At 39.3% G+C, this 15,266-nt stretch overlaps 1 pseudogene; it reads right to left on the reverse strand.

Annotated features, from left to right (window-relative positions):
• Positions 1-2,098: 2,098 nt before the first annotated feature.
• LOC100752712 lies at positions 2,099-7,907 on the reverse strand (annotated as a pseudogene).
• Between the last annotated feature and the right edge of the window lie 7,359 nt (positions 7,908-15,266).

Below are 15,266 nucleotides of genomic sequence, written 5' to 3' on the forward strand. Positions count from 1 at the left end.
TACCAGGAAATGGAAAGATCTCCCATGCTCTTGGATAGGCAGAACCAACACAGTAAAAATGGCAATCTTGCCAAAAGCAATCTACAGATTCAATGCAATCCCCATCAAAATCCCAACACAATTCTTCACTGACCTTGAAAGAACAATCCCCTACTTTATATGGAGAAACAAAAGACCCCGGATAGCCAAAACAACCCTGTACAATAGAGGAACTTCTGGAGGCATCACCATCCCTGACTTCAAGCTCTATTACATAGCTATAGTCCTGAAAAGAGCTTGGCATTGGCACAAAAATAGACAGGTAGACCAATAGAATAGAGTTGAAAACCCTGATATTAACCCACACACATAAGAACACCTGATTTTTGACAAACAATCCAAATATATACACTGGAACAAGGAGAACATCTTCAACAAATGGTGCTGGCACAACGGGATGCAAACATGTAGAAGACTACAGATAGACCCAAGCTTTTTGCCCTGCACAAAACTTAAGTCAAAATGGAGCAAAGACCTCAACATAAACCCCAACACACTGAACCTATAGGAAGATAAAGTGGGAAATACCCTTGAATTAATTGGTACAGGAGACTGCTTCCTGAACATTACACCAGTAGCACAGACACTGAGATCAACAATTAATAAATGGGACCTCCTGAAACTGAGAAGCTTCTGTAAGGCAAAGAACACAGTCAGCAAGACAAAACGGTAGCCCACAGAGTGGGAAAAGATATTCACCAAACCCACATCTGACAGAGGGCTGATCTCCAAAATATACAAAGAACTCAAGAAGCTAGTCTCCAAAAAACCAAACAATCCAATTAAAATGTGAGGTACAGAACTAAATAGACAATTCTCAATAGAGGAATCTAAAATGGCTGAAAGACACATCAGAAAGTGTTCAACATCCTTAGCCATCAGGGAAATGCAAATCAAAACAACTCTAAGATACCATCTTACTCCTGTCAGAATGGCTAAAATCAAAAACACCAATGACAGTCTATGCTGGAGAGGTTTTGGAGAAAGAGGAACACTCTTCCACTGCCGGTGGGAGTGCCAACTTGTACAGCCACTTTGGAAATCAGTATGGCAGCTCTTCAAGAAAATGGGAATGAGTCTACCACAAGATCCAGCAATTCCACTCCTAGGCATATACCCAAAAGAAGCACATTCATATAACAAGGACATCTATTCAACCATGTTCATAGCAGCATTATTTGTAATAGCCAGAAACTGGAAGCAGCCTAGATGCCCCTCAACTGAAGAATGGATATAGAAAATGTGGTACACTTACACAATGGAGTACTACCCAGCCGAAAAAAAAAAAATGGAATCTTGAAATTTGTGGGAAAATGGAGGGAACTAGAAGAAGCCATTCTGAGTGAGGTAACCCAATCACAAAAATGACAAACATGGTATGTACCCATTCATATGTGGATTTTAGACATAGAATAAAGGATTACCAGCCTACAATACACACTGCCACAGAAACTAGTAACAAGGAAGTCCCTAAAAGAGACAAACTTTGTCCCCTGGAGAAGGGGAAAGGGCCATGATCCCCTGAGCAAATTGAGAGCATGGGAAGAGTGGGGAGGGAGCTATGAGAATGAGAAGGGAAGAAGAGGAAGGATGCAGAGGTCATGAGGGAGCAGAAAATTGAGTCTCGTATAGATTAGAAGAAAGGATGTGTGATAGGTCAGGTTTTAGTTGGGGGGTTGGTAGGGGAGGAGGTGAAGGAGAAGGGAACTGGTATTTTTATGTAATTCAATCGTGTTTGTAACTCAAATAAAAAAAAAAAAGAAAGACAACAACAACAAAAAGAAACCTTAGTCAAAGGCCAACAGTTCTATAATTAATATAGAGTCTGTGTGTTTCTTTGGGGCAGAGAAAGGCAGCATGACCTGCCAGGCTGGAAACATTCATGTTACAAATGACAATATTATTTCTTAATGCATATTTATTTGCATCCATTACTTTGGCAACTTCACTTTCCCCTCCAAATCTGAGAAGTCTGCTGGCATTTTTTTTTCAGTATGTAAATGTTTTATTTTAGTGTCCAGAGTGTGGAATGAAGGGCTGGTGCTCCTCTTGACCTGTTTCACAGATTTTTGATGGGCTGGTGAGGCCAATACGCGTATTTCTTCTTTTCCAGCTTGGTTTCTGGGAAGAATTCATTCAAGTCATCAATGGTCATCTGACCAAAGGGGATGATGTTCTTAATCTTCAGCTGCGTCTCATATTCCTGGATCCTGCCCTGGGATTCAGACAGGAACACAGCACATTTTTTCACAACCTCCTTATCCTCATTGTCTACCCTGGCTGTTTATTTATCCTCAGGCACTGGAATCTTTAGGGCATTATATTTCTTTTCAAAATCATCCACCAAGCAAGGCTTGGCCACATTGGCCTTGTAATAAGCCCAGTCAATCGATGGTGGTTTGGAGAGTCTCATTCCAGAACTTTAGGGAGTTTGCAATCTTTTTGGTTTCGGGGTATGATCTCCACAAAAGACACCCAATCAATGGTTTTTAGGGCAAGCTTCTGCCCGGCCACCTTGGGATCCTTCACAGACCCCGGCAGACCACCATCTCTCTGCTGGCATTTTTATTATGGACTTTCTTCCCATCTTTCTAGCTTTCCAGAGACTGGTATTGTATGAAAATGGATCACATGCCAGGTGTCCTATAAGTGTCATAAACTTATCTACTCCTTTTTCTTCCGGTATCAAGGTGATATCAAATTACCCGTCCTTCTGCTCCTGAATTGTTTTCTTGATGAGGTCTTCATTTCAAGGCATTTCTTAATAAATTTTTGGTTCCATTACTATTTTATTTTTATTCTTTAGCTCCAAAATTTCTGTTTGGCTCTTTCCTGCAGTTTCTAGCCTGTTGTGTTAATGTTCTAGTTTGGTTTTTATAACGGTGGCTTGATCTTTGAGTCTCTGTCTGTGTCCACTTGTGTCATCCTGAGACGTGAGACAACTGCATTGACACTTTACTAGATGATAGGAGTTCTGCATTTCTTTAGAACCATTTGCCGTTTGTGAAGCATGTCTATTTCATTACTTTCATTCTGTCACTGTTTCCAAATTATTTGTGTTCCTCATATCTTTGTGGCTTTAGCATCTGAAGAAACATCTATGTTTTATTTTTTATTTATTTATTTTACATTTTAACAAGAAGAGACAGGAACTCTGCATAAAGACTCTATGACACTGTCTGATCCTTTCTAAGATTGTGCCTTCCTGTATCCTGGTATGCAAATTTCTAAACAGGAATCATCCTGGTGGGTGGTGTTTAAGGTTTTGTTTGCAGAAGCCTATAACCTCTTGTTCTTTCTGGTGTCTGACTGTAGAATCAGGGGCTGGGGTATTGGAAAAGTGCTCCATTTTTTTTAATCCCACATTCCCTCTGAAGAAAACACTTTATTCATATGGTGTACAGAAAAGCACTGAATCTGTTTCCCTCAGTTTGTAGCTGATGACTTCAAACTATATCAGCCCCGTGCATGCTTCTTGTTAAATGAGACAAAGAGAACCCCTTTGGGAAATGACTCCAAAGACCAAGGATGTGTGAGGCACTGTCTCCTCTTCTTCCTCCCTCTCTGGGGGAGGTGAAGCCTCAAACCTTGCACCCTGTGTCATCACACACAGCCATATCCTCAAAAGCAGCAGGTGTCCCTGCTCGCATAACTTTTTTCTTAACTATTCCCAGGAGTCTGAATTATTTCAGATCTATCAGAGCCTGGAGTAAACCAAGAAAGAATCCAGTCATCCAGGCAGTGCAATGAAGGCTAAGGATGTCCAAGGGTACACAAGGTTTTCTTGTTTTCTTTTTCTTTGTGATAACAGCCCTGGGTTCAGGGTTAGGGTCTTATCTGTAAATTCTGAGTTCTGCTGGTTTGGAGAAAGATTTGACACTTGTAAAGTAAAAGTGTTACTACATAGATCAATGCAGCTACTCACAGCTACTCAAAGAGTGAGTTTTTTGGACTTAGGAGAAAGTGCATCTTTAGAAACTTTTGTATGTAAGCTTAATTTTAATTATTATTATATTTATACATACTATATACTATAATATTATATTACATACTATAATAAATATATTTCTGTTTACTACACTTATTACATTTTATTATATTTCTAAACTCATAAAGTTTAGAGGTTTATTATGGGTTTATAGGTGGCAGGACAAGAGGAAGAGAGCATAGCATCCTGTATACCACCCTGGAGATGGGGTACCATCAAAAACATCTACCTGGTGGTTAATATGCTCTTCTGTGTTGAGGCAAGGGGGTATCCAGTCAGGTTGTGGCTGATCATTTCAGCAGGCCAACCAATAAGGCATCCCAGTGCCTCTTTATCTATACAGTGATGTCCTCATTCTAGACAGTGGTACTCATTTACATTGTATAGAAGAAAGATGGCAAGGACCAGATGAAAAACCACAGCTCCTGCCTGATGCTTCTGGCCCCTTTTCAGGACAGCACCAAGAACATTTCCATGCTTGAGCCAGGGACAAGATATGTCCTTGGCCCTAAACTTCCTGATCAGCTTCTATATCCTGTTCTCATGACCATTGTGAGAGAACAAGGCTCAAGGCTCTGAGAATTAGCACCTTTCTGATGTCACCTTCACTACTGTTTCATTCAACCTTTGCTTCTCTTTGTGTAGGGGTGGTAGAAAATCCACAGTGCATTCATCATCCACTTCAACTCTGTGTTTGTATGTCAACCCCAAATCATATTCTCATTTTCTTACATAATTAAAAAAGTGTGTGTGTGTGTGTGTGTGTGTGTGTGTGTGCGTGTAAAAATAGATGTTTCTTTTACACATGGGAATTTTTTACTCCCATTGTTGATGTCCTGGCCTGCCCCAAAAGAAACCCTGTATTTGTCTGCTAGATCTTCTATAACAAAATACCATCAGCTGGGTGATTTAAACAATAGAAATCTATTTTCTCTTGGTTTGACATGGAAAGTCTAAGATCAAGGTCCAGTGGGGTCAGTTTCTCCTGAGGACTATCAGCATTATAATCAGCCACCATTAACAAGGTCCTCACACTTGTTTCCCTTGAGCATAGTAGATGGATGGATACAAAAGCAGAAAAAGATGTGTGGTATAAAATCCTCCTTCATATAAGGATGTCAGCCCCACTAGACTAGACTCTACCCTCACGATTTCCATTGTCTTTAATGTCCTAAAGAATCTTTTTCTAAACACTATCAGATTGGCAGGTGAGGCATCCAAGTATGTAAGGGTACATACATATTTCAGTACATAACAAACATCGCAAAGTTTCCTCAGAATTACGAATTATTTTAAGTGGTGACATTTTAATTTTATATTTGCATAATACCAGGATTACACTGCCACACTATAACTATGTACTGTCTATGTAAGTAATGACATCACCACTCATGCAGATGTAGTAGTCATTGGTGATCGCTAGCATTTCCAAATAACCCATCCAAATTCTTAGAAATACTGTTGCATTTATATCTGATTAAAATAGGATCAATAGGATTCTACTAAATCACAGCATTCAAATAGAAAAATAATCTCATTTTGCATTTTTGTGTACCATATTAGCTGCTACCCAACAACAAATTTAAGGAAATGGTTTTTTCTATGAATAGTATGTATTATAAATACTTATGGTAATTTCTTGCAACAATATTATTTGATGAATGTTGTGTTTATTTTCATGTATGTAATTGATTTTTTATGTGCTGTATATTTTTCAGAATAGTAACTTATTTTACTGCTTTACAGTTTGGGAAATAGTATTTTGTCTTTTGAAATACATTACAATTACAAAATTAAAACTCAGAGTTGAAGATATGTATTCAATTTCTTCCTGAGATCTAGATGAACTGAACTGACTTTGATGAAGTTGTCACTACTGTTCAGAAATACATATGTCTACACACACACACACACACAAAAAAAAAACTTTTCAGCAAGTGGAGGCCAGGAGACAACAATATCTTATGTTATCATAAATGTATGTGGTATGCACATGTATCAAATTGCTTGGAAAACTTCAAATGCTATCAGCAATACATTCTTGTTTTCATAGTAACCTGCTTTTATTACCACATTCAAAGCAAACTGCATAGTCCTTTTGATTGAGGGTAGGCTGTGATATTGGACTAGCTCCCTGTATTGTTCAGTAGTGGATCTATCAAATAATATAACAGGACTGTGTCAGCAATACTGTGGTTGGTTGTAGTATATTTGCATCTTTCTAAAAGTATTTAGTTAAAATGGGTTATAATTAATGCATGGCTTGGGGACTGAGGTCTGTCCTAACTTTTTTGACCTTGGACAAATAATGTATCTCCTTTATGCTTCAGAGGCAAAATAAAGGAGATCACATAAGTGATTTATAACATCCTTTTAGATAAAACAATCTAGGACAATCTTATGAAATTAAAAACTAATTTCCTTCAGGCAACAAACATTTTAATCAGACTCTTCTGCTTAATGGCATTCCCAGCCAAAATATGATTTTAAATTCAATGTCTCCCACCTTTTAAAAATAACAAATATACATCATCCTCAAATACACATGCATTGAATCTATTAAAATGGCATATTAAAATTTAAACAGTAATCATTGACCAGGAATCCACTTTCTATATCCTTATCATGCTTTGTTTTGTGGACAGGAATTCAAAAGTAATAGGGCTCCTTATGGCTCTTCTGTTGTCACCCATCAGCAGGAGGTGGAAGTGCAGTAAGCACTCTTGCAATTGTATTCTCTTGTATTCTCGGCCCATTCATGTGCAATTTTGCTTGAATAAGTGAAGAAGAGAAAAAAGTGGCATTTTCTAATACTTGTCTCATGAGTATACTACAAAGATTCGACATGAAATGTGTGTAAACACACCCAGAAAAGCTTCAGTGCTCATGCCAATGTAGTTGAAAGTTTTCTACAACTGAATAAGCCTTCCCACCAATGCATCAATCCAAATCAAACCAAATCAGAAAAAGCCCACATTTAATGGATACAATGCTCCTGGATGACCTCCCAGTCCCCCAAGTTGGAAGTATATGATCTGCTTTTTGATTTTGGTTTTTACAGGGGATTACAGCCAAGAGGTTATTGTAAGTCTCAGGAGAGTATTTTAAAGTGTTGAGACTATTGTAGACTACGGGGACTTTTGAAGTTAGAATGAATACATTTTTGCATTATCATATATGACTATAAGACTATGGGGGTCAGGGCATGGATTGTGGTGGTTTGAGTAGAGATGACCCCTACAGGCTCAAATATTTGAATGTTTGGTCATTAGTGAGTGGTGCTACTTGAGCGAGATTAGGAGGTGTGGCTTTGTTGAAATAGGTGTCACGAAAGTGAGGGTGAGCTTTGGGGTTTCAGAAGCACAAACTAGGCTCAGTGGCTCTCTTTCTGCCTGCTGCCTGTGAATCCAGTTGTAGAACTATCAGCAACTCTACATCACCATGTCTGCCTGTGTTCTACCATGCTTCCTGCAATGATGACAATGGGCTAAACATCTGAACTGAAAGCTAGCCCCAATTAAAGGCTTTCCTTTATTAAAGTTGCCATGGCCATGGGGTCTCTTCATAGCAATAGAACAGTGACTAAAACAGTGGAGGTTTTACTGCTACCTTGATTTTATGCACTGAGCGACTAAAACACAAGCTCCATGGATTGGGAGGGACTGCTGTATACCAACACAAAGCTGTTCATGTTCTTATTCAATCATTCAAAGCACAGCCTCTGCCTTGTTGTATTCTCTGTCCTCACTTGCAGCCAGTCACTACAGTGTAAGGAAATCCCAGGTGTCCAGAGATATCCAGCAGATACTCGGTTCTGGGGCTTCTGAAGATAGCCAGCATCGTGTTCAGATTGACCTAAGAAGAGATGTCCAAGTACCATGCCCCTAGCATCTTTACTTCTGTCAAACCTCCAGATTTAGGGAAGAGATGAACTGCCCTCTGCATCTGGGTCAAATCTTTACTCATATAAACAAACAAATCAATAAATCAATGCTACTGATATCATTTGTTTATTTTCTCAAATGTTACAACTTTTTTTTTTTTTTTTTTTTGGTTTTTTGAGACAGAGTTTTTCTGTGGCTTTTGGAAGCTGTCCTGGAACTAGCTCTTATAGACCAGGTGGGTCTCAAACTCACAGAAATCCACCTGCCTCTGCCTCCCAAGTGCTGGGAATAAAGGCATGTGCCACCACTGCCACCCAGCATAAGTGTTACAACTTTTTAAATGGTTCTTTCAACAACCTATAAAATATTAAATTCTGACTGAATTAACTTAGCGCAAAATCCGTACCACAAGCATTGAGTCAGGTGTCACCCACACATAATTGTAATCATAATATAAAACTCTTCATTATCATGAAGATAATGACTTTTATATTGGACCATAAAAGGGAGATGTGATAAACACAGGCACAATATGACTGGTTGTGAAGGTCTTTATTTGTGAATCACTAGAAACATACATTTAATAATAATTGTACTATTAATTATGTTATTACTCATGCAAGTTGTCAATATATTATTATTCTGTTTTCTTGCTCTCCCCATTAAGCCTCAATCCCTACCACTTTTAGCAACCTGGGATATCACATGATCTAGGGTTTGGTCAAGGGATCCACTAAATGACTACAGGAGATGTAAGATTAGTCCACTTATCCTTAGGATAAACACATCTTGTTCACATTCTCTATGACCCAGAAGTAACTGGACAAGAAGAATATTGACATGGAACAGCAGAGGCACAGATGCAGGACTGGGTGAGAGGCAGTATCCAGGGGTAAGGGTTATTTACCTGGGGCAGGACAATTGGTCTTCTGGATCTGCAGTCTCCATAGACAGGAATTCAAACAGCATTAGGCGAAAGACAATTTAAAATAGCTCACTGAATATGTTCAAAGTTTTCACTTATCATTGCTCTTAAATGACACAGGGTCCTTTACATAACACCGGCATGGTGCATTACTCAGGGATTTTGTTCACTCTGATTTGTGCCCTGGAAATGACTTAAAGGAATGTCAGGTTTGTTTTGGCTCAGAGACTCTGAGGTACCTGGCTATTTTCTTCATTTCTCTGGGCCTCTGGCAAGGCAGTGTCATGGTGGCAGGAGCAATGGGTGGGTTTTGGAGCTCATATCCTGGCAGCCAAGAAACAGAAGGAGGCAGACAGGATGGGACAAGAGACAACAGTCTTCTTTCAAAGTCTCTTAATCCTGCCCCTTTCACAGCTCCTATATCTTAACTAGTTCCCAGTAATGCCATTAAGTTAAAAACACATCAATGGGTTGATTGATTCATAAAGAAGACTCATCACGATCAATCACTTCCCAAAAGTCAATTTATAAATACTTCCTGCATGGGGAACCAAGCCTCTGATACATGTGTCTTTTGAGGGAATACTTCATATCCAAACCATAATATTTTGAGTTATGTATTAAATATTTTAAGTAATCTAGAGATGACTTACAACAGAAGGAAATATCTGTGTAGTTCATGTATGCCACAATTCCAGGTAGTTTTAGGATTCTAATTACTTGACTCCGGTCTCAGTATCCATCTCATGTGGTCTTCTTGTGATATATTTGGGTATTCTCTCTTATAAAGACACTAGTTTTTGTAATGGCATTCACCTAAAGTCAATGAAACTTTATTTTAATTTATTTATATATACAAAATTCTTTTTCTAAATATATCCCCTTTTGAGCTACATGTACAGATGAATTTCAGGGCTAAATTGGCTTGTTATATGTGCCAACACGAGTGATCATTTGGTATCCACATTGAACGTTATTTCTGGATGAACCTCTGTGCCAGTGTCCCCTGCTCTCATAGCAATCTCTCTGTCATTGGCTCTGTTGGTATCCAGGCCTTCATAATCAGACTGTGCCACATGACCCGCTTGCCTGAGTCTCTAGCTTGGAGCTGGCAAACTGAGGGACTCATCAGCTTCCATGGTCTTGTGTCAGTCCCTCAGAACACACCAGAAACAGATATTTTTGTCTATACTTTTATACTGATATATGATTAATATACACTTTGGTTAACTTGGGGTTCTAACTCTGAGTTTTGACAAATTTATTGGGATGTTTTGTTAGTTCAAAGAAAATTTGCAACTTCCAGGATTATATGAGAGGAAGAAGATTTTGTGCTTAGAAATCCTGTTGATGACCCATATGGTATTTACTGACAAACAGTATTTCACTGCAGGCAGGTAATATTTTATATTTGTGGAGTCTGTGAAAACTGTACTCTGAGTTTATACTAGGATGATATTAAAAACTGTGTTACACATGGGTCAGGTTTCCCAGTAATACTTCCACAACAATAATGGATACCCTTAGAAGGTCTTCATACACTAACAGAACTGAGAGTTCTGATATTATAACCACAACCCCGCCCCCTTGCTCTCAGCCTGTAGGTGTGTCCAAAAGTTGTCTATCCCTGTTCTGGAAAATAGTCTTTAAACTGATGTAGATGTCCCTGGCAAGTCAGGTTGTTGTTGTGCTCAGAGGCTCCACAGACAGGTGTTTTAGTGTGAACTGCAAACAAACCCTTCAAGTGCAAGGAGACTCATCACCTTCACGGGTTTAGACCCTGTCTGGTATCTAACAGTGCTGTTACTCCCAGGGCCAGGTGAGATGTTTCTTTTAAACAAAAAGAGAGGGTGAAAAAGCAAAAGCAAAAACGTGTTAAGAGTTAATGGTACTTGTAGAATTCATGAACTTTTGGTTTCTCTGATATGGAAATTAGGAGCTTATTGTTCAAATCCAAAAGAGGAAGAAATGAAAACATAAAGTCAAGCTCCTTGACTTTCTAGCACCTGTTGTACATAGATATTCTGAGTATTGTATCCACTCCTGTCACAAATTCTTCTTGCTTTTACTCCACACATAAACATAGACAGCTTATTGATGTAAGAACCTTAAAAAGATACCATGACCACAAATAAAGCATGGAGAGACTATTACTAAACTGTGAGACTATTACTAAACTGTTAAAATGTGGGAATTTTCTATAAAGACCTCCTGCAAAAAATGCAAACCAAGCAACCAAACAAACAAACAAACGAATAAAAAACCAACTAAGCCAAAGGAGAAAAACAGAATATGACAGCCTGAATATGACAGAATCTCTTTTTGCCAAAGAAACCTACCTACTCAGGTAAAGGGAAATGAATTGAGGAGCATTATACACTGAGAGGAAACAGAAAAATAACTTCCCAAACAGTGGCCCTGTGATGTAAAAAATTATAAATGATTATCACACTAACCATTATAATTCAAGGTAAGATTTTAGAAAAATTATAGATAGGGTCAGAGTGAGATCATGTTGTTATTACTTCTTGCCAGTTATGCACTGGAATTATCAAGCAGAGTGATGGGAATTGAAAGACTAATAATGCTGAACAAGATGTAGGCATCTTTAAAGGGGAAAACACCAATATTATGCTTATGTGTTAACAATGCAAAAGTCAGCTGAGAAGGTCCTAATAAAACTTGCATAACCAACCTGGAAATCCTTAGAGAAGTTATCCAAGTTACTGCTTCCTCCTATTAGTGTGTGACTCCTGGTTGTTTAAGAAACATTTCCTGGGGCTGGAGAGATGACTCAGCGGTTAAGAGCACTGGCTGCTCTTCCAGGGGTCCTGAGTTCAATTCCCAGCCACCATATGGTGGCTCACGACCATCTCTAGTGGAATATAATGCCCTCTTCTGACATAAAGTTATACGTGCAGATAGAACACTCATATACTCATATAAGACAAATATGTGAATCTTTTTTTTTTTTTTAAGAAACATCTCCTCTTTGAATTCCAGCCCTTTCTCAACTCACTCTCACCTGGTCCCCCCAAATTTTGGTAGCTGGAGCTCAGAGTTTCAGTGCAGGTTTCAGTTGGGATAGGAATGAGTACAGTTTTCCATGTCATGTTAACACTACAATTTATGAGCCCATTTCTCTCACATCGAAATGAAAGGGCCCTGTACCAACTGTCAAAAATACAGAAGTATTTACTAAACTTGTCTGCAGTGTCTACCTTGTCCTTGCACCTGCCAATAGTCCTAAGCAGTGTTCTCATTCTCACAGCTGGTCATCTTTCAGGAAATGTGCATTCTCCAAATGGGAAGGAAATACTGAGTTGGGATTAAGCTTGTCCAAATGGATGTATTGCAGTTAATCTCAATTGTCAACTGGATGAGATCTAGAATTGCCTAGGCAATAGGACTCTGAATAGACTTCCAGGCATTATCTGCCTGGGTTAATCTTGAGGCTTGTCTGTGGGGAACAGTCTTGATGATGTGAACTGAGCTGTGTAGTGATATTTGTTTGTAATCTAACAAGTAAAGCTTGCCTGAAGATCAGAATACAGAGCTAAGCCGCTAGTAAGACACACACACACACACACACACACACACACACACACACCACACACCACAGAGAGAGAGAGAGAGAGAGAGAGAGAGAGAGAGAGAGAGAGAGAGAGAGAGAGAGAGAGAGAGAGAGAGAGAGAGAGAGAGAGAGAGAGAGAGAGAGAGACTAGTTAGCCATACTCCTAAGCCACTAGTTAACCATAGAGGACAGGTAGAAGTGGTGGCCACAACTTTAATTCCAGCACTCGGGAGACAGAGGCAGATGGATCTCTGTGAGTTCAAGGCCACCCTGGGCAGAAGCTCAGTGCAGTCTCAGAGAGGAGTCTGAGAATTCATGAAGCCAGGTTCACCCTTTCAGTCTGAGGAAGAGGTAAGAGCTACTGGTTGGCTGCTTTGCTTTTCTGATCTTCAGTTTGCACCCCAATATCTGTCTCTGGGTTTTTATTGTTTGTGCTACAGAGCTGGGGTCCTGGGCTGGATTAAAAGGAGTGAGCCAAGCAGCAGCATCTGTCACTTGCTGGTCCTTGAATCTGAATGCAATGTGACCAGCAGCCTCCAGCTCCTGCTTCTGTGACTTCGCTCCGAGATACACACCCTACCTGAGACCATGAATCAAAATGAACTTTCCTTCTTGCTTTTTGTCAGAGTATTTGTTTCTATAGTAATAGAAAAAAAACTAAGACAGCCTGTATGCCTTTCAGGGTAGGATTCTGCCACTCCCAACAGGAGCTGTGCATCTCTAACTCTGTCAGATTCTCCAGGCAGGTGTATGACAGGCAGCACTTGAGTACAACCAAAATGAAGAACACTCATAACCTAAAAAATCAAAATGTCATTATCTGGAATCCAGAAATCCCCAACCAGCTCTTTGGCATGATATTCAGAATTGCTGTCTCTGTTGTGAAGGTTTAGAAAACCACAGTACAAGTTTGTGCACAATCCATTCTCTTGTCATTGTCCCTTAAATTATCCCTTCCTAGGGACTTTAAACTAGATGCATTTACTCTCTGTAATCCCAGATGCTGAGAGCTGAGAGCATGGCTCAAGGTAATTTTCTTTTGACTTTCCTCAGCACCTTGGGCATGTAGCTGGCCCTGTACGGTGCCCTGGCTGCTGTCTCTGAGAGTAGCTGTGCTCTTTTCTTATCAGGCCACAGTTGAGAATGGATATTGAGCTTAGTGGTTATTGCTTGCCTAGTATGGATAAGGCCTTGAGTTCAGTTCCAGTACCACAAACATGAACAAATAAATAATAAAGATGACAACTGAAGTGAACTGTGACCAAATCTTAATGACTTCTCTTGAATTGTAGTTGTCTTTTTTAAAAGACATTACCTCCAAATATAACCACATTTCTGAGGCACTGATGATTTGAACTTCAAAAAACAAATTTTTGGGAGACAAAATCTATCTCATCCCCACACCAAGTCCTCTGGTGTTTTGCATTGTATGTGAACTTGTTGCATATTGTCAACTGGATGATTCTTCCCTACACTGCATGCCTCTTCTTCCCTTTCTGCTGGGTTTGTGCCTGTGTATTTACTCATGGTCTCTAGGAAAGACCTTATGTGTTTATCTATTTTACTAACCCCCAAGTCTATGGCCAAAGAGAAACTAAAATATTAAAAGTACTTTTAAACTTCCCAAATCCAATGGTTATCTAATATGTGCAATGTAGATGTCTTCCTGTGACCTAAAAAGCATGATTTAGACCCTGAATATGCTATGTCCATTTTCTTCCATACTTTATATTTGCTACAATAGCTTTTCATATCTTGCCATTTTTGTGACCTCTACTTAATGCGTGCATCTGAGATATTAATACAAATTCTTTATGTGTGCAGACTGGAGATGTCATCTACTCAGAGAAGGGTCTCCTGAGCACAGAATCCAAAGTGGCATGCCGTAAGGCACCAGAACTTGCTTCAGGCCCTTCAGGTTTCAGCTCTGGCATCCGATGCTACAATAATACTGAGAAATTTTCTTCTCTGCTCATTGGTTTTGTCCTTCTCTAGAGTGTTAGTTCCAGGACAGCAGTGGTGCCTGCCACTCCTGGACCCACAGCACGGCCTACAATTGAATAAGCACTTAATATTTGATGAGCTAATGAAGGAATGAATAATATATTAGCAGGGTGAGTGAACTCCCCAATTACCAGTGCAGACAACCAGCAGATGGCCAATCTTACAGCTAGAATTGTGACCCAGGCATAAGTTGAAGCCTTAAGCCTCATTCCTTAGATTATGACTACTTTTGGAGACAAAGCTGTGAAAGATGCAATTACATTAAAACTAATGGAAAAGATGGAGGGAGGGCTCACAAGCCCAACCACAGGAGAAAAGAACAGAGCAAAGGTTCAGAGGAAACTGCAAGAAGGAAGCCATGGGAAAGCCAGGGGCAGTCTCCATGGAAACCAAGCCTGCACTGGCCTTGATCTTGTACTTCTAGTCACCTGTAGTGGTATGTTTGCTTTGGCAATCTTTGTAAACTAGTGTAGGATCTGAACTGGTTAAACCAACAACTGGGGGCAGAGACCTTATCTTGATATGTAAAGGTGAACAACAAAACACAGGACATGGCTAATTCATAGGTTAATAGGCATACTGAGCTGGCATCTAAAATCTAGGTTTTAAAAATTATACATTTATTAACATTCAAATAATACAACTTTCCTTTTGGGTCTATTTTTGAAATAGTGTAAATGGTGAAATAGTGTTGATTTCTGTCTTTTTTATTTGAATTAGTTCTTAGTTGTTATTGTGTAGACATTGTCCACATTCCTGACTAATAAATTTCACTGAGTAGTAGGTCATGTGTATACACACTGTGGAAAATTTGCCTAAAATGTTTCATGCTTTCCCTACTTTTTCCAGGCA

This window comes from Cricetulus griseus, chromosome 2 (assembly GCF_003668045.3).
Source record: "Cricetulus griseus strain 17A/GY chromosome 2, alternate assembly CriGri-PICRH-1.0, whole genome shotgun sequence".
NCBI classification, from domain to species: Eukaryota; Metazoa; Chordata; class Mammalia; order Rodentia; family Cricetidae; genus Cricetulus; species Cricetulus griseus.